This window comes from Lepidochelys olivacea, assembly GCF_965140295.1.
Source record: "Lepidochelys olivacea isolate rLepOli2 genome assembly, chromosome: 1".
Lineage (NCBI taxonomy): Eukaryota > Metazoa > Chordata > Testudines > Cheloniidae > Lepidochelys > Lepidochelys olivacea.
The window spans coordinates 136,358,216-136,381,864 of NC_140411.1; the positions used below are offsets into that span (position 1 = coordinate 136,358,216).

General features: G+C 39.7%; 1 protein-coding gene across 4 annotated transcripts in view; it reads left to right on the forward strand.

The window, feature by feature from the left end:
• Positions 1-23,649, forward strand: part of FRMPD4 (FERM and PDZ domain containing 4) — a 436,507-nt gene that overhangs the window by 154,121 nt on the left and 258,737 nt on the right. Inside the window, exon 1 of one of the 4 annotated variants that reach the window (XM_084617939.1) lies at positions 15,136-15,307. The exons of the other annotated variants lie outside the window; for them this stretch is intronic. The gene's annotated coding sequence lies outside the window, so the exon portion shown is untranslated. Of the gene's footprint in view, positions 1-15,135; positions 15,308-23,649 lie in introns of those variants that run through there. 4 annotated transcript variants of the gene reach the window in all.

Consider the following 23,649-nt stretch of genomic DNA (forward strand, 5'->3'; position numbering starts at 1 on the left):
TGGATGTCTGTGAGCAGTAGTGGGACTTAAGTTAAAATTTTTCAAATGTAAATATTATTTGCTTGGTCCCTGGAGGGAGATTATTTAGCTCACCCTAGATGTCATTACTAATGGCTTGTAACTGGACTTTAAAACCAATCAGTGAGATAATGTTTATGGCACATTAGGCTGTACAGCAGGTCTCTGCCCTGCAGGTAGCCGGGCCTAGTTATGTTTTTTTAAAAATATCCCGAACAAATATGCTTTAAGCAGTAGTCAATTATTGGATGGCTAGACCCTTTTCCCCCTGACTTTTTCCATGACGTGATTACCCATAGGCAAACTGGTGTGCTGCAATCAATGTTTTGTTTCATTTAGTTTGATTTTAAAGGGTCTCCTAGCTAAGTAATGAAAAAAATAGATGTCAGACACAGAATGACTCGGTCACATATGTTTTCCCACGTAGTATTTGGTAGTTGCTTATTCTTAATATTATTTAATGTAATCTCTTATTAATTGTGTATACTTCAGTTTTGTATCTTAATATGGGTTCTCCTGAAGCATTCATCTGGGGCTTCGCCTTCTCCCACCAGGATTCCTACTTTACCATGTTCATTCTTCTGCACTCTGCTTGCTAATGGGAATGTTTGTGTTCAGGCATGGGAAAGCATGATGTATTATATCTGTTTATTTCAGCTTATAACTTTGCACACTAAAATAAAAAAATTAATTGCTGATAATGTGTGTCCCCCTGCTGCGATCTGGACACACCATTGTATACAACAAAGATTGTTCTGTCGCTTCTCTTAGGTGGCATTCAGTACCCCACTGGCATCACTGCCTGTTTCAACGGAGCATGGGCAAATATTTCTTGAGATCAATGGGTCCTCTTACTCCTGGGGAAAGAAAAATATTACCTTTATAGAATTCAGTGTTCTCGCCCGCTTCCCAATGCTAGCATCTCTTCACAAACAAAAGAGAGCCCTTCTCAAATCTGTTTAATGACACTGACACTTTCACAATCACTCCCCTCTACTTTTATCTGCATCAGGTTTTCCCATGGGCTACTTTGCTATTCCAAAGTATTGTAATTGTGAGGGGAGGAGGCTGGGGAAACAGATCCAAGGCTTCAGATGGATTAACAGCCTTATGAAAATTTGGAGGTTCAAAATGGAAAACTCTTTACTTTACCCCAAAAGCCATCAGGACCTGAGGATATTGTGGCGTTTGTTAACCTGAGATTGCTTCATGTTACATGTGCCTTGGATTAGACAATCAGAATTTTTGTGTCCCTTCACTTCCCTGGGCAAGCTCAGGAAAGCGGACAAAATCATGGTGATAACAGCTGCAGTAATGTGGAATGATTTTTTTGTTCTAGGATAGAACCACAGATATGGTGTTAGAACCAATTCGGGGGAAAATCCTTAACCTCTCCATGTTCTGGGAACTCACCCTAATAATGGAGGGGGAAAAATCTCACATCACCCCAAATCACTCACCTAAAAGTTCTGGTAGGCATCTAGATAGTAAAAGAATCCATTTCCCCTCTATTGAGAGGCAGCAAAAACTAAAAAGCAAGTCCCTAATTAATTATTTTCCCTGATTCAGTTGTAACAATGCCAATACCACCTGAGGCAAGAATAGAAGCTAATTGCCCTTAAAATCCCTTCAGCGAGGACAGGTCAACTTTTGCTTCTGTTCTCAAATAGGGGGCCCTCATTAGATAATGTTGGCTGTGGACAACATTCTTTTTAAGATGCGGAAGCTCTCAGGACAAGAGGGCAGAGAAGGGCTTTTCCCTTAGGAAAGTAAATATTTTCATCTCTTCTGTAATCAGTTTTGGTAGATCTGTTTGACAGCTAGGAGGAGCAAACTTCATCATCTGGGCTAGTGGCAACCAGTCACAGCAAACAGCAAATTTACTGGAAATGGTGTTTTTCTACTTAAGATGATTTTTTTAATTAGCTTAAAAATATAGCAAGAAATATTAGCTAAAATTAGCACCACTTCAACCACAGAAGAGAGAATGAATTGAAACAGGTCTTGACACTTAAATGTGAGCAAAAGCATATCTAAAACAATTGGTTACTTTACAACATAAATGTTTTTTCCAGACAACACACTATCATGTGCTAGTCCAGGCAGCTGTCTCTCTTTCTCTCATTTACTCATTTATTTTACAATAGTCTTGGGCAAAGGTAAATGTGTTCTTCAAACCCTAGGCCTGTTTGGCCCATCTCCTGGGTCCTTAATGCGAAGAACCAAAGTCTTTTAAACAACAGAGCTGTATGTACTTTGAACTGCTTATGCTTAAATGGAGCTCTGCGGCTTTGGTGCATGGATATATTGGCTGTCCTGAATTGATTTAGGTGCTAACCCAGAGATATTAAATAGAATGGAAATTCTTTGAAAAAGAGAAACCGCCAGTAGTCAAAGTGCCTGCTCTCTGCTTCCTTGTCATACCAAATAACAAAAATGTTGTGAAGCAGCACAGCATTTGCAGTGTGATTAGTTGCATCACTTACTCAGATTCTGAAAAATAAACCCATTTAGATGGCAAACCATGACAAGCGTTACAAGAAATAATGGGCTTTAAGCAGGAAGAAAGTCACAATTAAGCTGAAACTTAGCACTGTGAATACAGTTAAACAATGTAACATGCTCTTAGGAGAGCTAGTGATATCATTGCCACAGAGATGTTCCAAACTGGATTTGACACCTATGTTTGGGGGATAATTTAATCAGTCCTCCATCTAGCGGAATGGACTAGCTATTAATAGCCCTTTAGAACTCTGTTTGAATTCTAATGAAATCTGTGATCTGCTGCATTTGAAGTTGCCTTAAAAGTCTATGAGCAGTTCACTATCGTACTAACTCATTTTAAACCTCAGTGTTTGGTTCCTTCGGTTAGTAATCAGGAAGAAGTACTGAGGATGGCATGATCTCCTGTAATTTCTAGAAACAGAAATTGAGGACCTGAAACTGCAGCAGATTGTGTTACATCATCATGTTTTACATAATAATTTGGCAATTGTGACTGGAGCTGGGAGAAAATTTTTGACCAAAACATTTTTTAGTAAAAAATGCAGATTTGGGTCCATGGAAACATTTCACAAATTTGTGACAACTTCACTGAATTGTTTTGGCCCTTTTCTTCCCTCCACCCCCTACAATATCTGAAATAAAAATCCTTTGTGTGACAGATATGGCAATGTTCTGGGAGACCTTACTGAATTAAATTTAAGTATCTTTGGGGTTCCATTGTGTTAATAGTTTATGTATTATCGTGGGCTGGGAGTATGTGTAACCTCTCGAAAGGTGGAGATGTTACAGATGTGACATCTAGGAGTTCAAAGAAATATATTGAACATGTACCAAGCAAGCATGGATTTCTGGAACCATAAATGTTACATGGATTTCCTGGGGAATACCTCAGTACAGGTTAATACAAATCCCCCCCACCCCCCGGTTATGCAGAAACCCAGCCTCTTGAAGCTACACCCTGAAGGGAGGATACTTGTCTGCTGATTACTTGTTTTTGGAGACTAGATATCAAATCCTGAGATGTGTAAAGAAATGGCTGAACTGCCCAGCGTGGGTTCTGGTTCTGAAATGTTTATGAACTTGTAACCATGGGGAAAACCCAGTTGTGGGGTTGAAGGACTGACACTTACTAAGAATCCTAGGCTGGAGTTGGGGGTGACCTCTGATGAGCTTTTTAGCATGCATGTAGGGTCTTTCATAGTTTTTAATGCATTTTCTCTGTAATGGTTTCACCTCAAGAATAAATGTGGTTACTGAGAAAGGGTTCTTTGGTAACCTGTAACTGTGGTCAATACACTGGTCACAGCCTCTGGAGAGAAAGCAAAGCACAGATTCTGGCCTTTTAGGCATGCTGGCTTGCTGGGGATATCGCAATACATAGCTAGGATCTGTGCAGCCTTAAAAACCTCCTGTCAGGAGAGAGTAAGATGTGACTCTCTGCCCAAGAAAAGTGATAGTTTGGAGTTGGAATCTTTTATGTGGGTGCCCTCGAGGGACTATGGAAGTGGAATATAGGTGCAGTTCACCTGAAACTCTAACGTTTTGTGTTGACATTTTCAAATGTTTCAATTTTTTTATTTGAAACAACAGTTTGAAAATTTCCATTAATTTTATTTTTTAAAAATCATTAAAATTATTGAAATTTAAATGAATCGTTTAATTTCAAGTCAAACTAAACATTTTGTCTGACCTCAAATGATTTTTAAAAAACTTTCAGAACTGTCAACAAACCAATTATTTGCAGAGCTGTAGTCATTACTCTGTGATCAGTGAAACAGTTGTGTTTTTGTCTTAATGATGAGGGCTGCAATCTGAAACAAGGGGCAATTTTGTCATCCTAGAAAGTTTCAATTTTGCGTCTCATTCTTCAAAATGTTTGCTGTGGACCTACAGCATTCCACACATATATATGTAATTGCTTTTGTTCTAGGACTCCTTAAACCTTAGTTGCTTAGTGGCAGCAAATTGATCAAAATCTTTTAAGTTCCACTTCCTTGCTCTGCACACTGACCAAACTAATGAAGTGCAGCTTTGGGTAGACAGTTACAATCTTTGAGCCAGTGTGCTAATTCTGAGTTATTGGAGAGGAACAAGAGACACATAACAATAGGAGAGAGAGAGAAACAAAAGTCTGAGGAAACAAGAGACAGTGAAACAGGCTCAGATACAACAAAAGCAAAGTAGAAGGGAAATAGAGGAAACACAGGCACATCATAAGGAGAAAGTGTGGGCTGGAGACCAGTATTCCCTCTAATTTTTCACAGGCCGTGTGCACAAAAAATTTCTGCTGTGCAAATTGTTGTGCTTCTGTGCAAATTTTTGTGCGTGCGGTGTTTCGCTGTGTGCGCGGGGTTTAGGATCTGTGTGCCCACATGCACAGCTTAGAGGGAACAGTGGTGGAGACCAGAAGAAATTGTAGAGGAGATAGAGAAAAATATTAAAGGAAGAAAGAAAATGAAAGCGAGAAGTAATACAAAATAGACCAGGAAGGTTTAAGGAGAACCAAAATGGCGGGGAAAATATTATAGGATACATGTCTTACTGTTAAATGTGTTTGAAGAGGACTGTCAAAAGAGCATATACTTCTAACATGCATAGAGAGAGGAGAACCTATATTAATGAAAATTTGACATATGCATGTAGCGGGAGAAGAACTCTGCATCTTCTGGGATATTTCTGTACACTGCCAGCATTTGTGTGGCATTTATCTTTTGATAAGATGCATGAGACACCCTGAGATTGGGAAGGCAGTAGTGGAGATAGTCCATGAGAGGATTTCTCTTATACATGTGTACAGAATGTAACCTGATGGAAACCAAAGTAATGCAGGTGGCCAGATATTCTAAGAATGATGACTGCATTTCAGGAGTGGAGATAACAATATGCATGAATTCATCATAGGCCGGTGTATATTCTTGTTGTATTTGTTATTAAAAAGGCCCAGAATGCAGTTCAAATGTATGGGTTCATCCCCAGCCCAAAAGAATAATGAGATTTTAAAAAATTATTTTGGGGATGGTTCAAAGATTATTTGCTTCGTTATTTTTGAGCCCTCGGGATTCATGTTTTCAAGCTTTTCTCCACAAAACTTAGGACTACAAGTGTTCCTTTAAAAAAATGAAGGCTTAGATTCTCAAGTAATGACATGGATCCAGTAGCTGGACTGTAAGGAAAATTCCAAACATGAGACTCATGGTAAAGGGGAGGATCCCCAACTTGTGTAAATTGTCACAGCTCCATTAATGAGCTGAGGATCTGCCCCAAAATCACAAACATGGAGCTTGTCATATCTTTGCTTTTAAGTTAGTTTCTAATGATTTCTACAAACTCTCTCTTTTTTTTTTTTTAAACTTGTAGCTTAAGAGGAAGGACAGGAAGTGGGATGACTCAGTAGAGTTATCTTATTCTTATGGAAGACACCATACATTGTGTTCAGTGGCAGAAACAGTTGATTTGGGTAGGAGCGTAGCTTCTATTTTGACCAGTGCTGTTTGTGGCAGGTCAGTACCTAAAGTAGTTCAAATATAGAGTCTGTGAGGAGTTACAAATGATCCTGTGGGGGTTAGGCATTTAATTCCCTTAGTTGTCTTTGGAAATACCAGCAAGAACTTTTATGAGGCTTGTTCAAAACAACATATTGGGCTAGATTTAGCAAAGCTGTCCCACAGAGGTGCAAATTCCAACTTCCTGCAATGGTCCAGCAATGACTATGCGCAGAATGGGAAAGTACCACTGTGCGAAAAAGATGGTTGTAGAGGTTCCATCAGTGGTGGAGCTCTTTAAAACACACCAGATTTTCTTCAGAGAGCGGTTGCATCCACGGGCTTTCTAGATGAGCTGGCCAAATTCTGTTTTTTGGCCTGCATTGACAATTTTTGGGACAATGTAGGCCTCTTACATGCCCTACCTTGCAAATGTCCCCCTAAACTTTAGAGTTACAGCTGTTTTGTGCTGCTACAACCCACTCTCCAGTTGACGGTGCATCTGGCCCAATATCCATATGAAACAGTCACAAGTTGACTGTGACTATGTTAATACAGTGCCTCTACTAGCTGTGTAAGAATAATTATGTAGACTAGGCTGATCATAAGTATATCTCTCTGTTATTCCAGTTCATACTCTGTATTTCTCCTTTACAGAGATGCTTGCCAGGTATTGGAGCCAGTAGGGGCAATATTGGAGAAATCTCTGCATTATTCCTTTGTGATAAGTTTCCTCAGAGCAGTTTCTAATATCAAGCGCCAAGATGAGAATTTTGATTTCTGTGCAGGTTCCTGTAGGTAACTACTTCTGATAAATCGCTATTACTTCTGAAGTAATAAGGGTCTATTCCCTGTTGTACACAGGTGGTGTTCTCGTTAATCTCTGTTTTAGGCATTTATGTGCCCCCATCACTGTAGTATCTGAGCACCTCACAGTCTTTTAATCCCCCCAATGTCTCTGTGAGGTAGGGAAGAACTATTGTCCCCATTTTACAGATGGTAACTGAGGCAAAGTGACTTGCTGAAGGTCACGCAGGAAGTCTGGTGGATCAGAGAATTTGAACTTTGGTCTTCCAAGTCTTTGGCTAGTGCCCGAACCACTAACGCTTCCTCAAGTTAGCCTGTAAAGTGAGAGAGCTAGCTGGTATTTCCTGCATTTATCCTTTCCAATTCCTTTGTCATTATGAAAGCCTTTTAAAAAATCATCATAGCTTTTCTTCTAAAACTGAGATTAATTTCATACTTGCCAAGAGGTGACTGACTAGCTAGTCTTTGCTCTTGAACTTTTCCAGACAAGGTTGATGGTATATCATGTTTAGATTTGGCCCTGGTCTTTAACATTATGATTTATATGAACAGAAAGATTTCATATTGTGATTCCTTTATTTGTTGGTTGTATAGGATTGTATGCTTTCCTGATTAAAACCATTAGTTGTCCAGGAGGTCAGAGATAGAGGACGATAGTTATATGTCATGGTTATATCTAATATTCTGAAACAGTTAAGTGGTGACCACAGTAGATCAGAGAAGTAACTTCATAAAAAGAAAAGGAGTACTTGTGGCACCTTAGAGACTAACAAATTAGGTGCCACAAGTACTCCTTTTCTTTTTGCAAATACAGACTAACACGGCTGCTACTCTGAAAGCTTTAAATTTACAACTCATTATTCAGGCAGAATAGAGTTAAACAAAATATGGCACATTGGTTCAACTGTTATATTATGCAGATCAGATATTGATGCTATGTTGATGCTTGATATCAGGATATTTCCTTTTTATTGCACCCTTCTGCCCATTAAAATAAAAAAATATTAGAGTAGGTAACTGGTCGAGTTGTTCTGCCAAATAAAAATAAAAATAAATGTTTGGTTCTTAAAAAAAACAACAACAAAAAAAACACACAAGATATTTTCTGCGTTTTAAAATATGTTCAGCTAGGGCCATTACAGGCAGAAGATAACATCTTACAGTCAGAATGAACAATTCAAGTATCAAGCAAAAAGAAAAGGAGTACTTGTGGCACCTTAGAGACTAACCAATTTATTTGAGCATAAGCTTTCGTGAGCTACAGTTCACTTCATCGGATGCATACTGTAGAAACTGCAGAAGACATTATATACACAGAGACCATGAAACAATACCTCCTCCCACCCCACTCTCCTGCTGGTAATAGCTTATCTAAAGTGATCACTCTCCTTACAATGTGCATGATAATCAAGATGAGGCCATTTCCAGCACAAATCCAGGTTTTCTCACCCTCCGCCCCCCCCCCCCCCCAAACTCACTCTCCTGCTGGTAATAGCCCATCCAAAGTGACCGCTCTCCCTACAATGTGCATGATAATCAAGGTGGGCCATTTCCAGCATAAATCCAAGTTTAACCAGAAAGTCTTGGGGGGGGAGGGGGTAGGAAAAACAAGGGGAAATAGGCTATCTTGCCTAATGACTTAGCCACTCCCAGTCTCTATTTAAGCCTAAATTAATAGTATCCAATTTGCAAATGAATTCCAATTCAGCAGTTTCTCGCTGGAGTCTGGATTTGAAGTTTTTTTACAGGGCCTAATAACATCAGCCACACTATCAGAGGCTCGTTCACCTGCACATCCACCAATGTGATATATGCCATCATGTGTCTGCAATGCCCCTCTGCCATGTACATTGGTCAAACTGGACTGTCTCAACGTAAAAGAATAAATGGACACAAATCAGATGTCAAGAATTATAACATTCATAAACCAGTCGGAGAACACTTCAATCTCTCCGGTCACACAATTACAGACATGAAGGTCGCTATCTTAAAACAAAAAAACTTCAAATCCAGACTCCAGCGAGAAACTGCTGAATTGGAATTCATTTGCAAATTGGATACTATTAATTTTGGCTTAAATAGAGACTGGGAGTGGCTAAGTCATTATGCAAGGTAGCCTATTTCCCCTTGTTTTTTCCTACCCCTCCCCCCCCAGACATTCTGGTTAAACTTGGATTTATGCTGGAAATGGCCCACCTTGATTATCATGCACATTGTAGGGAGAGTGGTCACTTTGGATGGGCTATTACCAGCAGGAGAGTGAGTTTGTGGGGCGGGGGACGGAGGGTGAGAGAACCTGGATTTGTGCTGGAAATGGCCCAACTTGAAGATCATGCACATTGTAAGGAGAGTGATCGCTTTAGATAAGCTATTACCAGCAGGAGAGTGGGGTGGGAGGAGGTATTGTTTCATGGTCTCTGTGTATATAATGTCTTCTGCAGTTTCCACAGTATGCATCCGATGAAGTGAGCTGTAGCTCACGAAAGCTTATGCTCAAATAAATTGGTTAGTCTCTAAGGTGCCACAAGTACTCCTTTTCTTTTTGCGAATACAGACTAACACGGCTGTTACTCTAAAACCTGTCAAGTATCAAGCTGTCCAATATTTATTTGGTATTCTATCTGTCAGCTCTTTGTGGGATGGGAGAAGCCCCACATACCATACACAAAAAATAACATTTCTGTTTTAAATCAATTTCACTGGTTTCAATGGACTTCATAGTAGGGTTGCCAACTTTCTAATTCCAGAAAACTGAACACCCTTGCCCCACCCACCGCCCTGCCTCTTCCTTGAGGCCCCGCCCCTGCATGAGGCCCCACCCCCCACACACTCCAACCCCCCCTCCCTCCGTTGCTTGCTCTCCCCCACCCTTTCTCGTGTGCTCATTTTTACTGCAAGGCCCGAACAGGCATATTTATTGTTTTGACAGATGTATTATGCTAAATTCAAGTTTTATTTGTTAGAGGATGCTAGAGCTGGCAGCAAAATAGTCAAAAAGGGTAATTTTTAAAAAAATGAAATTTCACAAAAGTTTTCATGATTCTTTCCCTTCCTCTTCCTGTTTTTCGTAACCAGCTCCATGTTTTTTTGTTCGCTAAAGTTATTGTAATTTTATGTGTGGAATTAGGACCACATGTTATCACTGCTGCAATGGCTCTATTAAAGGCCCATTCCCGAAGCCCAGATACAAATCCATAGAGCACAACCACAGAAATGCACACCTGTCCAAATACCTATAAAAATAAATCTGAAGAAACTGACTACCACACCTTCATGCAGATACACATGTGTATTCATGTGTACACATCTAGCATGTGCTAACACATATACTTCCACATTATTTATTAGTACAATTGTTTAGTGCCTAGAGACCCCAACTAAGATCAAGGCTCCAGGGTGGTAGGTGCTGGGCATACACATAAAAAGAGAGAGTCTGCAACAAAGAGTTTATAATGTAGCTAGATAAAAGTGGGGAGAAATGTAGAATACATTGGCTCTTCTGCAATTTCTAGTCAACAACATTCACTTTTTAAGAAATAATGTATTTCTTTTAGAGTTCCCTTCTCTTTTGACAACTTGTTATGAAATGAATACACACATTTTATGTCAAATTTTTGTGTGTGCAAGCCAGCAAAAGGAATAAGTCAGTTAGGCTGCACATTTTATTCACACAGGTATACACACATGCAGCAATACATACACCTCCCTACACAAAGACACACAGTCTCTTACACACATACAATGCCTGCATGCGCACACTTGCCTACACAGAGACACTTTTTCATACACTTTTCCAGGGGCTGCCTAAATCACCCAGCCGGAAAGGGAGGCGGGTGGGCTGGAGGGGAGAAGATGGGGGGTGGGGTGGAGGAGAGAGGATGGGGAGAGAAAGAGACCAAGGATAAGAGCAGGGTGGGAGTGAGAGGGGGCAGTGAAGGAGAGAGGAGGAGGAGGTGTGGGGGGTATGTGGGGTGGATGGAGATTCGGGGGAGGCAGAAAGCTACAGGTGTATGAGGATGTGAGGGGCACAGGGGTGTATAGGGACATAATGGGAGGGCAGCAGTGTATGGAGGCAAATGGGGTGTGGGGGGTGAGGGATATGGGGCTGGCGGCTCTGGGAGGCAGAGAGGATGGGTGGGAGAGCGCTGTAAGGGTTCAGGGTTGAGATGGGTAGGTGTGGGGGGTGGGATGGGACGGGGGAGGGACGCAATGACTGGGGGATGGAGGGGTGAGGGGTGGGACGGGGCGGGATGCAATGAGGGAGATGGGGGTGCGGCCCCATTCCCAGCACTTGAAGATGGGGATACACATACCTTCAACTCCTGGGTGCCAGCGATGGGGCAACAGACCACGGTTTGTAGCAGGGCACGTGCCACAGCTCTAGCCCAGCCACACGAGGAGCGTGAGGAGAAGAGGGCTGGGCAGCAGCGGGAGAAGCACGTGCCACATGACCCCTCAACAGCCACCAGCTGAGCGCTCATGAGTGGCGCTAATTCCTGCCCTGCCCTGCTCTGACCCATCCAATGGGAGCTGTGGCTGTGGACAGGGCAGCACGCAGACTCCCCCAGGCAACCCCTAAGGCTAGGTGCCGGATATGCCAGCTGCTTCCGGACCCAGGAGCTGTGTGGGTTGCCGTGCTAGCATGGAGTCTGCCAGCCCCACTGTGGCACCGCGAACCGGACATTCAACGGCCCAGTCAGCAGTGCTGATGGGAGCCGTCAGGATTCCTTTTCGACCGAGTGTTCTTGTCCAAAACCAGACACCTGGTCATCCTATTTCACAGCACAATATGATCCTATGAAGTTTTGACATGGGAATATTGTTTTCTAGCCATAAAGAGAAAAACGTGCTTTCAGTCTGGATTTCACATTACAAAAAATCAAGGGGAAAAAACACTTTTAAATATGAGAGCATAAAGTTAGGCTCGTAAATCCATACGTAGGCCACTAAGTAAGTGGCCTGCTTTTGAATGCAATGAGTATCCAGCAGTCTCCGTTGTCTTGAGCAGGAATTGCTACTCCGTTCTTTTGAAAATCAGGCCACTTATTCTGGTGATGAAATATGGATTTAGAAAAAGTTTGAAAATCTGAGCTCTAATATGTTTTCATGAGAGAGTGTAGTTCAGCCATGTTGAACTGATTCACAATTCTGATCCCCCAGCAGACTGGCAGGTTAACTTCCTGTACCTTCCCCCCCAAAAATTGGTCCAATAAAAGATATTACCTCACCTTCCTGGTCATGTTAACTCTGTATATTTAAAGCGATTTAAAGGTGCAGTACATATCATAACATTTCCTCTACATCTACATAACTATGCATACCACCAGAGATACCTGCTTTTAACACATCATTTTAAAAGCTTACAGCAACAAATAAAACAGAGAGCAAGAGATACCCTAATACTAATACTCTAAGACTCTGAATCCGCAAAATTTATGCGTGTGACTACTGGTAATTTGTGTAAAATTATCCATGGCATGAGTCGTTATGGGGTCAGAGTCTTTCACATCAAAAATACTGGATGAAACCAAAAGAAAAATCCCAATTCAAGCAATAATAATACATGTATTACTATAATTTTCATCTTAAAAATTCTTTACCTGCATTAGCTAATTTAATCCTTCCAGCAGGAGTACTTTGGCAGAGCTCCGATTCTGAGCGCAAATTTTCATTATAACTTTGATAGGAATACAATTACTCCTTCTGTGCCTTCATCCATAAAAGGAAATTAGGGTAATATTCCAGTGGAGACTTGACAGGACAGAAATGATACTACTTGACCTTTTCTACATATATGTGCTGCACCAATTGACTATTTTATGTCTAATTGGATGCAAAACTCATTGAGGAACTCAGTGGAATCTTATCCTACATTTTAGCAAGCTACGCTTTCTCTGTCATCCTCTTCCAAATTCCCTTCCGCCCTCCTTCCCTCCCCCGCCCAAAAAAAGAAAGAAAAAGTTAAAAAGGAAGCAAATTGTGGCAGGTAGAGAACTAAGAATACCTAAGAGCCAGATAGTCCTGCCATCCTTATTCACCATTAATATGACCTCACTCCACAAACAATTGTGTACATAAGGAAGAAAGCTAAAAGCATTTGTGAAAATTTTCTAATCCCCATAAATTACCAGGGAATTTACTTGAAAAGCGGTAAGTACAAACAAGGTTTGAACTGAACTAGTGTGTCATACCGGCATCATGCCAGCTTGTCATACTAGGCCATAAAAGGCACTGATGACTTTTACTGTAATTTCCTGGGCTGCCGTGCCACATTGCAGCTATTGTGAAAGCAGAGCATTTCTCAGAATATGCATGGCCTTTCTGAAACTCCCTATCAAGCAAAGTGAGGCGAGTGTGAGTCTGAAATACCTGTTTTCTGGAACTAGTATGTCACCAGCATTAGCTGCAAATTTAATATTCTTGGTGTATCAAGTCCCAGAGTGCAAGTGGTAGGATGCAGCTGTTGCCAAATTGGAAGAATTCATGCAGAGTGCAACTTCAGAGTGCAGGTGGCAATGAAGCGAAGATGTTATAGGAAGGAGGTAGCTCAGTGATAGGCAAATAAAGAAGGAGACTGAAGAATTGTAATATAGAGTTAAAAGGAATGAAATGGGGGATTTGATGAAAGCAAGGAGATAAACAAAAATAGATTTAAAAACAAAAAAAAGAGGCAACATAATTTAAGGTTAGTAATTTTTTTTTTCATTTTTCTTTGACTAAAAGGAGATGTGGAGGAGATGATGGTGAGATTGACAAAGATTCTGCATCCTATCATGCTTCAGAATTTGATGACTGTTCTGGGCAGGGAGCAAACCAGCACCTTTGCCCCCAATAATTTGAACACAGACGACCTGTTTTTGTTGTTACAGCTGGATGACCATAGATTTTTAAAAAAACCCCACAATTTCTTGCTTGCTGTCTTGGAATGTAAGCTCTCTGGGCAGAGACTGTGATTTCCTAAATGTGTGGAACTGCTACTTAATATAAATAATAATTAAATGGTTGAGAACTGTAGAATTATTTATGTGGAAGGCAAACAGACCTCCGTGTTTGCCAAGCCTGTTAGTTATTTTTTGATGGCTGGTTAAATCTAGTTATCCCAACCCAAGACGGATGATCTAATATGAAAACCAGTATAGAAGGAATAATTTGCAAAATCATCTTGCAGTGACCAAACGTTTAACATTACAATATAATCTTTAAAGGACAGAATCTGGGTAGTTCAGTATATTTAGTTTCTATAGGTTTTTATGCAAATTACTATCAGGGAGCTTTAGAAATTAATGTGGATTACTAATAAAGGGGATAAAGCACAATTATTTTTAGCCCGGTATTGACAATAGCATCTTGTATTTCTAAGGGTCTTAATGTCCAGTAAGTTAGCTGTGTAAAATGCAAATAATACAATAATGCACATGTTCATGTCACATGTGAACAGTACCAGTAAATAAATTAGATTGTTGTTCAAAAATCTTCCTAATTGGGTTATCATACAGATATAATAGAATTTATCCCCTTTATTAGAAATCTATGGGGGACACACATTATAATTTCTATTTCTGTTTTTACACAGAATGTATATCTAATATATCTGTATATACAGTATATATATACTTACAATGAATAATTGTAAACAGTAGAATAATTGCAGGCATGATAATACATGCCAGCGAAATGTAAGAGAGCCTTGTAATAAAACCTCATTGAGCATGCAGAGAGTATGTTTCAGCATTAGGCATTCTCCTCATGTTTCACATAAATGCATCCTGCTCTCATGAGAGGCTGAGCAGTGCCTTTGCACTGGTTCATTCAAACGGAATATTGGTAAAAGAAGAATCTTGAGCAAACAGAGAATAGCCTGACGTTTTTTTAAAGACAGGAGAAAGGTTAAGCTGTCTGCTGCTCATGCTGCTGTTGGTTGGATATTTTATCTGCTGGCCTCCATGTATACTGAATGTGTACTTCAAAAAATCATTGGCAAGATTTTGGATTGCTGCACAGCGCTGGGCTGGATGAAATTAAACCAAGACTGTTTTACAATAAAGTTAGATCTTCATAATTTTTTTCACTTGTTGTTACATCCCTGAGATTGGAGAGAGAGCATTTTTTTCTGGGAGGGGGAAAAAAAAAGGATAAGAGATGCCTTTCCAGATTTTTGCGTTCTTCTTTTTGTTCTGTTTACTAAATTGTGACAGCACTGCAGCTGGAGCTGGGAAAAGCAAAGATAATTCCATGCATTTGGCATTTCCTAGACCAAGCTACTTTTTTTAAAAAATAAGGGCTCTGCAGCTGACTGGATTGTTTCTGTCACTTGGTATTTACAACAGCCTAAAAACCAATGTACAGAGCAATGAGCCTGCACTTGGACATTTTCTCCATACTGCATTGAGTGATTACATGGAGTCAGATACCCCTTTTGGGTGAGGTACAGGCGTCATCTCGCATCTCTGTGGGATATTTTAAGAAGAACACTCACTGATCACGGTAAGAAAAAGGTAAGACTGCAGATGCAGACAAGGTTATTTCTGTTTTGTCCAATATTTCTCTATAGTTTTTCCAAAGAGAAGAGTGAGAGTGCTAAGACATTTATATATTCTTGTAAACCAAACTTGTATATTCTTTTTTTTCAAGTTGAAGGAAAGAAATTTCTTCTCCTTTGAAAGTGCCTCTACCTCTGTATCTAGCTATCAGTTACGCATTGCTACCCAATAAAAAGTTTTCTTAATATTTAAGAAAGTACATAACACATATGTTGTAAGGGCTAGTAAAGACTGAGAATCGAAGGCTTCTTTTACAGGACTGGATTGTTGAAAATCTTTTTTTTTTCCATGATTCAGAGGTGAGGGCATGGACACAGTTTGGGGGGCAGGGGAGGCGTTGCCCTCTCATATGGTAAGCCTCGGGCAGGCACGGAATTTGCCCCCAAACACGTGGCTCTATTTGTCTGACTGGAGCTCTCCCCCCCACCCCACCCCGCACCCCCAAACTACACCTCTGGGTGGGTGTGAAAGGTTTTGCAGGGATAGAAATTCAAAGAAACTTTTGACGTGGCTCTGTGATGCAAGTGGTGTTCATGTGCTAGGTGAATTTAATCTGCAATACTTTCTGTGGGGGAAAATGTCACTTGAAAAAAAGTTCTTGAGTTAAAGAAACCTGAACTTACTTCACAAATGCTCATTCTGTTTTGTAGCTGGCATGTCAAAACACTATCATTGGTTAATATTTATGGGAAAAATAACTGTACAGCAGTTGGGTAACCGTAGCATCTCATGGCTGCTTTGGCAGATCCCTTTACAGACTCTTTGGATCCAAGTTCTGCATGTAAGCTGAGCTCACGTGCATAATAAATTTCTTTCTCGATTGGTTGGACTCATTTAAAAGCTTTACAACATTTACAGCATTGTAGGTAAAAACATGTTCTGTGCACGCTGCCTCAGGGCATTGGAATGCAGTAATATTGTCAGATGAACAATATAAATCAAATGGTCCTAATACCATTTTTATCACTTGTAAACTGCACACTAATGAACGTTCACAACAATTGACATTTCTATATAGAGTGCTAATTTTGTGCTTATGATCGTGGGTATGTGGGGGGGGGGTTGGGGGATTGTTTGCACAGTGTTGGAACTACAGCAATGGCACTGGACCCTAGAATGACATGAATCACAAGATCTAGCATAACAAAGCATGCTGTGCAAATAAAAAATAAATGCTCTCTCAGTGTGCCCTGCATGTCTGTCTAATGGATTTTCAGAATGGATGATTTTCCAAGCTGTATTTTTACACCAGAGTCTTATGTGCACATCGTTGTTATTCAATCCTATGTGGCATTGTTAGTGTAGTCTACTGTTTCTTGCGCTGTAGGTTATTGTGAAGGAGCTGGATGCCCTTTCCGATTCCGGTAAATGCTCCGAGTAAGAGAAGGGAACAAATAGTCTGGCAATATAATTACAGTCCAAAGGATTTTCCTCGTGCCTTCATCACATGTCCAGGACTCTGGGGTGAAAATTTTTTTTTTCTTGGTGGTAGAGACTGGCAGACAACTCTTTGTTGTGCCTGTGGTAATGCAAGAAAAATGCATGGACAACCATTTCAAATCTGGTGGACAATTCAATTAGATTTTGATGTTATCAAATAATATATTTTCACCAATTTCTGTTTTTAATTGCTTTTTCAGAGAGACCTATCATCTCGATTTTCTCTTGGGATTATTTGAAAGAAGTCAGGGTAAAAGCAAAACATTGTTAGTGAACACTTAACAAGTGTATTTGACAAAAGTTAGTTTCTGGCTTTTCTGAAATCTCAAGATTAATGTTTTATGCACTTTAGAGCTGCATATTGTTCATTATGACAGGAGGGTGCTTGAAGGAGTCTTCTTGCTTACTTTTGCTAAAATGGGGATCAGCCCATTTAGCTGAATACCGCCCACTATCAGAATGAAGCTAGCCATAGTGCTCTTATGCACCGAGGCCTCTGAATCAGTAACAAACCAATAATAACAAAAAAATACATTTACATATTTATTTGACCTTCTCTCCTTTGTGTGGATTTACTAAAGAACAGTTCTTAGCCAGTTCTCAATTTGGAATCAATATTATATGTTAGGTTTTAATTTTCTTGGTCAGCCTCTACAGTCTCTCCCGGTACATTTGTCACTCGTACTACAGAGTGACAAACAGATGGCCCCTTTGGGCATCTTCTCTACTATCAAGTGGGAGCGCAGTGGAAATCCAGTCTATAGTTTTCAGAACTGGGGATGCAGATTGTTAGCTAATGTGGTCCTAGTTTCTGTAGCAGATGCAGAAAGCCGGGAAGGTGTCTGATATACTAGTGTTGGAGGTTTTGGAAATGGAGATACCTGTTAAAAGCTGCCTATTGACCCCTGCTAGAGAGGAATTAAATTGATTCCTCAGGACAAGTGAAAATCAGAGCTCAGTTTTTTTTTTTAAGGGGGGGGGAAATCATCCCTGTATTTGAAGAAGGAAAAAACAAACAAACAAACCTTTGCCACTGCTGCCCATGAAGTTCTTCTTCTGTGGAAATACTTAGTCTTACTTAGCCTTAACTCAGGGGTCCGAATCTTGGTTTGTGGCTTGTTCAGGGTAAGCCCCTGCCGGGCCGTGAGACACTTTGTTTACCTGAGTGTCCTCAGATACAGCCGCTTGCAGCTCCCAGTGGCCATGGTTTGCCATTCCCGGCCTGTGGGAGCTGCGGGAAGTGGCACAGGCCGGGCCACCACTTCCCGCAGCTGTCATTGGCCGGGAATAGCGAACCACAGCCAGTGGGAGCTGCGAGCGGCCGTACCTGCGGAAGCTCAGATATGCAAAGCGTCTCACGGCCCGGCAGGGGCTTACCCTGAACAAGCCATGAACCAGGATTCAGAACCCCTGTTCTAATGGTTAATTACTCTCGCTGTTAGACTAGAAACCAGGAGAAAATGTTTAAGGGCATGTGAATAGTGTGAGAAGGAGTGCTGTGATGGTCCACAGGAAGGCAGATGATTAGAACACCTAATTTATGATAAAATGAAAGTCCTCTTTGTTTATTGCAGACATTTTTGTCTATAAAAAACATAGGATGATAACTTCATAGCCACAGAGAGCAGTTAGGTCTTCAGCTCCTACTGACTTTCAAAGGGAGTTGGTTGTCTCACTGCTATTTATGTCTTTGAAAATCTTCCTCATATCTTACTGAAATAATTTTTTTCAGTTTTCAAGACTTTCTTCTCTATGTTTAAGATTACAGAGAATGTAAATGTCAAAGTTCTATAATTAGTTTTATCTTTGGGCTTGGAGAAGAAAATCACATTATTAGTTGAAAGGCCATAAACAAAACTAGAGTGAGAGAGAGAGTGAGTGTGTGTTTAAAATGAACCTGTAAAGGAAGGAGTTGTCAGTTTGTAAAGAGGGCTGGATGAATTCACTAAGTGTGTTGACAGACCTGCACCAATATTTAGTAATTGCTCCTGTTATTACACAGTACAGGATTCTGAAGTTCTCTATTATGTGACAGATATGTGAGGAATGAGTTCTAGAGACAATCTCTGGAACTGACTATATTATATTATACTTAATAAAGAGAGAAAAAGATTGTTAGAGATACAATATCCAATGCCAGCTAAAAATAAACTTCTAGCAGATTGTCACCACCTGATGTAAGATTTTAGTAGGGAGATAGAAAATAGAATAAATTACAGCAAGACTTGTATGGCTCTTGTTTCTTCAAAGAGGAAGCAAGGCCTGCTGCAGAAGGAGTATTGCTTACATGAAACATTTTGCATGTCTATATATCTTCGAGCATTCTTCATTTTTGTAAATATTAGTGCTGTTATAGTTCATAGAATGAATGCAGTATTGTCAAGCCCCAAAACATCGTGCTATTGCCTTAAAAATCATAAACTTTTTAAAAACGAGTACAATTTCTGTATGTTATTTGACATTTTATTTATTCTTCTTCTTCTTTAGGATTCATATTTTCAAGCTTTTCCCCCCTGCAATAACAAGGGATTGATTACTTACTTTTTTTAGATGCAAGAGGCTCACATAATCCCATGATTCCAGAAGCTGGGGCTTTAAGAAAAACCCTAAGTATCATGAGATTGGTGACAAAATTGTGAGAGTTGGCCACCCCTGCACATGATTGCAGAAAATGAGCATGAAAAGGTTGCAAGCATACTTGAAACACATTTAAGAGTGATTATTTCTATGGACCATCCTCTGTATAAACTAGAATAAAACCTTATACAAGAAAAGAAACATTTTCCCATGGGACAAATTAGGTTGAAAAAGGTGTGGTGGTTTGAAAAAACTGCACAAATAGCAGGTTTCCCATATCTAAACCTGCAGAAAAGGAGTTCTAAACAAGCTGAACTACCTTGGTCTCAGAAGGTACATTTTAAAACATTTTACTGCTAACAAAGGTCTATAGGGACAGCATTCTTTTGAAAAGTTATTACTAGGAGCATTAAGGCTCACGGTTTTATATCAGTGGCCTACAGAATACTAATGAATCTAATGCAAAGGAACTTCATAAGCACCTTCACCCTTGGGAATAAAGATTAAAACATACAATTTAGCCAAACATAGTGATCTAAAGCTATACAAATTATACACTGTTTTTTCCAGAAATAACATGCTTATACAAAGCCAGATCTTTATTATCTTTTGGAGTTTTATTTCTCCAGGATTTTATGACAGAATATCAAAAAGAGAGGGAAGCATTTTAATAAATGTGAATTACAAGACACTCCCTATTTTCATGTAATACGGTCATGCAAAGTAATACAACCTTTTCAGCACGACATGATGCAACACAATAAAGGACGTGTTGGAAATTGTTGTTTTTGTAATATCCCAGTGATGTACCCTTGGCATTAATGACATTAAGACTTAATGAAATAGTTATTAGAGCTCCTTTGCTCTTCAGGCTGGCTAAAAAAGCCACGTTGGCTTGGGTTAATGCAGTGGGACCACAATGGAGTATGAGATTTCACCTGATCAGAGTCCCCATTACAATGGAGCAAGACTCAGCAGGAAGAGAGCTCAGACCAGCGGACAAGGAAATGGGAAATAACCACCATTTTTTTCAAAATAAATAACAGACTTATCTCTACTATATGGCTTTGTATCTGTTTGATATAATTCTATATATGTATGTTTAGGCATGTTATTGAATGAAAACAAATTTGAATGAATATTAACCAGAAACACCTCAGTAATCACACCCTGCTGTTCCAATGTTGATGACTAAACCATAATTGATCAAGTCTGATTTGAAATCCCAGGTTCAGTTTGCAGACCTGGCATTTAGGTGTCTGTGTTGGGAGACATTGAAATTAAACTAAGGCTCCAATCTTGAAAACTGGTCCTGGTGATCCTTGTTGAGCCCCATTGATATCACAGTTGAGCATTTTAACTTCTTTTTTTAACATGGTTATCTTTGGAGAGATCATAAGACATTCTTGGCCATATGCATAGAGAGGTACAAAAGCTTGGCCATTATGTGTAGGGGTCCAGCTAACAATTTGACTGGTGTGAACCAGTGAATTAACCTTACACAACATATCTCAAAGCCCTTGGCCTAGCTAGGAGGTGTGGTCAAAGCTGTTGCACTCCGGCTATCTCTGGGCACTGGAATATCTTACTGAGGGTGTGTGAACTTCACGCAGTTTAGAACAGACTTGAAACTGCTTTAAAATGCACAAGGATTGAAGGAATGTTAAGGAAGGGGTGAAGTAACATTTACCGATTCCCTCTTAGATCCTGCACTAAACATACCTTTGTTATATGTTGTGGGATAGGGGTATCTTTGTTGATTTTTGCTAGCTGCTTCTGTATGTGGAATGTTTTGGGTTAGACATGTTTATAGAGTTTACATGAGATTATGAGAAATGAAATGGCATCCCCAAGAATGTCTTCATACTTTGCCTCCAGATATCATTTTCCAAAGATGGAGATTGCACACTTTTTGTGTGGCTGTAGGAGGTTTTTCCCCAAAAGAAACTTCAGTTCATTGCTATAGAAAGCAGTGCAATCCATTAATTGTTATAGAAAAATTAATAAACACTCACCCTAAGCAGAGACAAAGGAATAAACAAACAGATGCAAGATGAAAGAAAGATGAATGGTATCTTGTAGGCTGTGGAGCCAGTAATGAGCTAGCTATGTGTTTAAAAAAAAGTTGAGCACAACTTCGATTGAAAACACATTTTTTGTTCGGTGTGTGGTTGTTGGTTATTTATTATTAAAATGGCATTCTATTGGCACTGTACAGGACACAAATATAAGTATTTCATGCCCCAGTGAGTTTACAGTCTAATATATTCATCATACTGTTTTCTAGCATCTTAATCTGAGGGAATAGTGAAATAGTTGTTTTTTCATGATTAGTATAATCATTTTTTGGATTACAATAGGGATTACTGGATATACCAGTGATATTGTCCTGCCTTGGATAGTTTATGAAATCTCAAAGCATTTTATAAAGAAATTGGTTAGAGTAGTTATTTGTGTATGAAAATGGTACCATCAATAGTTCATACAAAAGTCTAGGATATCCGCTGTTTTCAGAATTGCATTTGGATCTCTTAACTTTTATCCAGACAGCCACCAAGGTTGGGCAAGACCTTGTCTTAATTTCTCTTCCAAAGGATGGAATGAGGCTGAGATGATGGTATTGCTATAGAAACAACTGTTAATCATTGTGTTCTGCACTCCCAAGAACTCCGTGACAGATTAAATTGCAGATGATGATAATAATGGATCTCTGTAAAAGGAGTGGGGGACGTCTCGACATGCTAGAGCTGAGAGATGACAAAGAGGATGAATATAAAACAAGGAAACAAGGCAATGAATCAAAAAGAAAGTTCCTCTCCAGAAACTGATAGGTTTGCTAGTGGAAGCCCTTATGACTCCCTCAGCTATAATCTATATATTGCATGCATTTAGTTTGTCTGTTGGCATGTTCACATTGCAAAAGATTTTGGGTTTCTTCCGTTTATAAATGATACATTTACAAATGATGATTCTAGCAAACTAAGACTAGCTTCTTTAAAAAGGTGTTAATTATCAGGCATGATCTTTCTGACGCAATGAATGGGATCTAGTTTTGGCTTTTCTGATGTCTGAATAGTTAAATTGTGAACAAAACTCTTGTGTGGAGCGAAGTTATTTGTTATATTGATTAAGTATAACTCACAGCCATCTAGCAGAGCTACAGTGCAGTTGTTGTTTACATCTCAGTGCTCGTATTTCATTCCTATTCTGAGCCAAAGTGCTGAACCATGACAAATCTACAATGCAGAATGTTTCTTTATAAAGATTGAGCACAGTGATTTTGCAAACTGGAATAGAGTTTATTTAACAAAGTGCTGGGAAAAACATTAAGTTCACCAGCCAAGCCCCCATCCCACTACAGGGTGTTATTTCTAGGGCTAGACAAAGCTTGATTTCAGTTTGCCACTTCAGAAGCTTGAAATGTCCTGCATATTAGAGTTGGGCATTGAATACTAACCTGAACAAGCATCTGTTGTCATAGGTGTGGGGCAATGACCAGCAGCAATTGGGGTTCTCCATCTGCAAATGTGATGCGTAATGTAGAGGTTTTCAAAGCTGTAGTGACAAACATCTAGTCAAGATAATTAGACACTGGAGGCTTCATTGGGAAGAAACGGGAATGCGCCGTTAGGGTATAGTTACAACATGCAATTTCTGAAGCATTTACAGTATGTGGGACTGAAACTGAGATCTCAAATTGGTGTCTAATTGGAGTCTTATCATTACTTGCTGCTGAGAGAGAATTTAATAGAGGAATTGCTGAAGGATGAGGTCGGGTAGATTTCCACTAGTAGTAGCTCAAACTGCCATGGATATTGTAAGGCATCTATTTGCCAGCTACTATTCATTAAGCAAATTTAAGTGGTATTTTGAAACATTAGCAGTAGTTCAGTTATTGTTGTAGAGGAGAAATTTTTTTTTCTGTGTTCTAATATATCAGAAGAAATAGCTTCTAGAGAGAGGAAACAAATTAGACGTTTTGAGAGGAAGGATCTGTTTTCAATTCAGGAAAAAGGAGATTGTAAAGTGAAATATGAAGAAGAGGGTTCCACCACTATGTCCCATATTGTAACCAGTTTTTATACCTCTCTTTCAATATGTAAAAACAACTACGGGTTTCTTTGGTCCATTCTTTTGAATTTCTCTTTAGATGTCAATAAATAAATGTTAATTCTGATTGGTACTTAGTTTGGTTTGGTTTTATACATTCATTACATAGCAGCACAGCAAGTGCACCCACTTATGTTTTCAGGGAATAAAGAAGAATTGTTTGAGAAGAT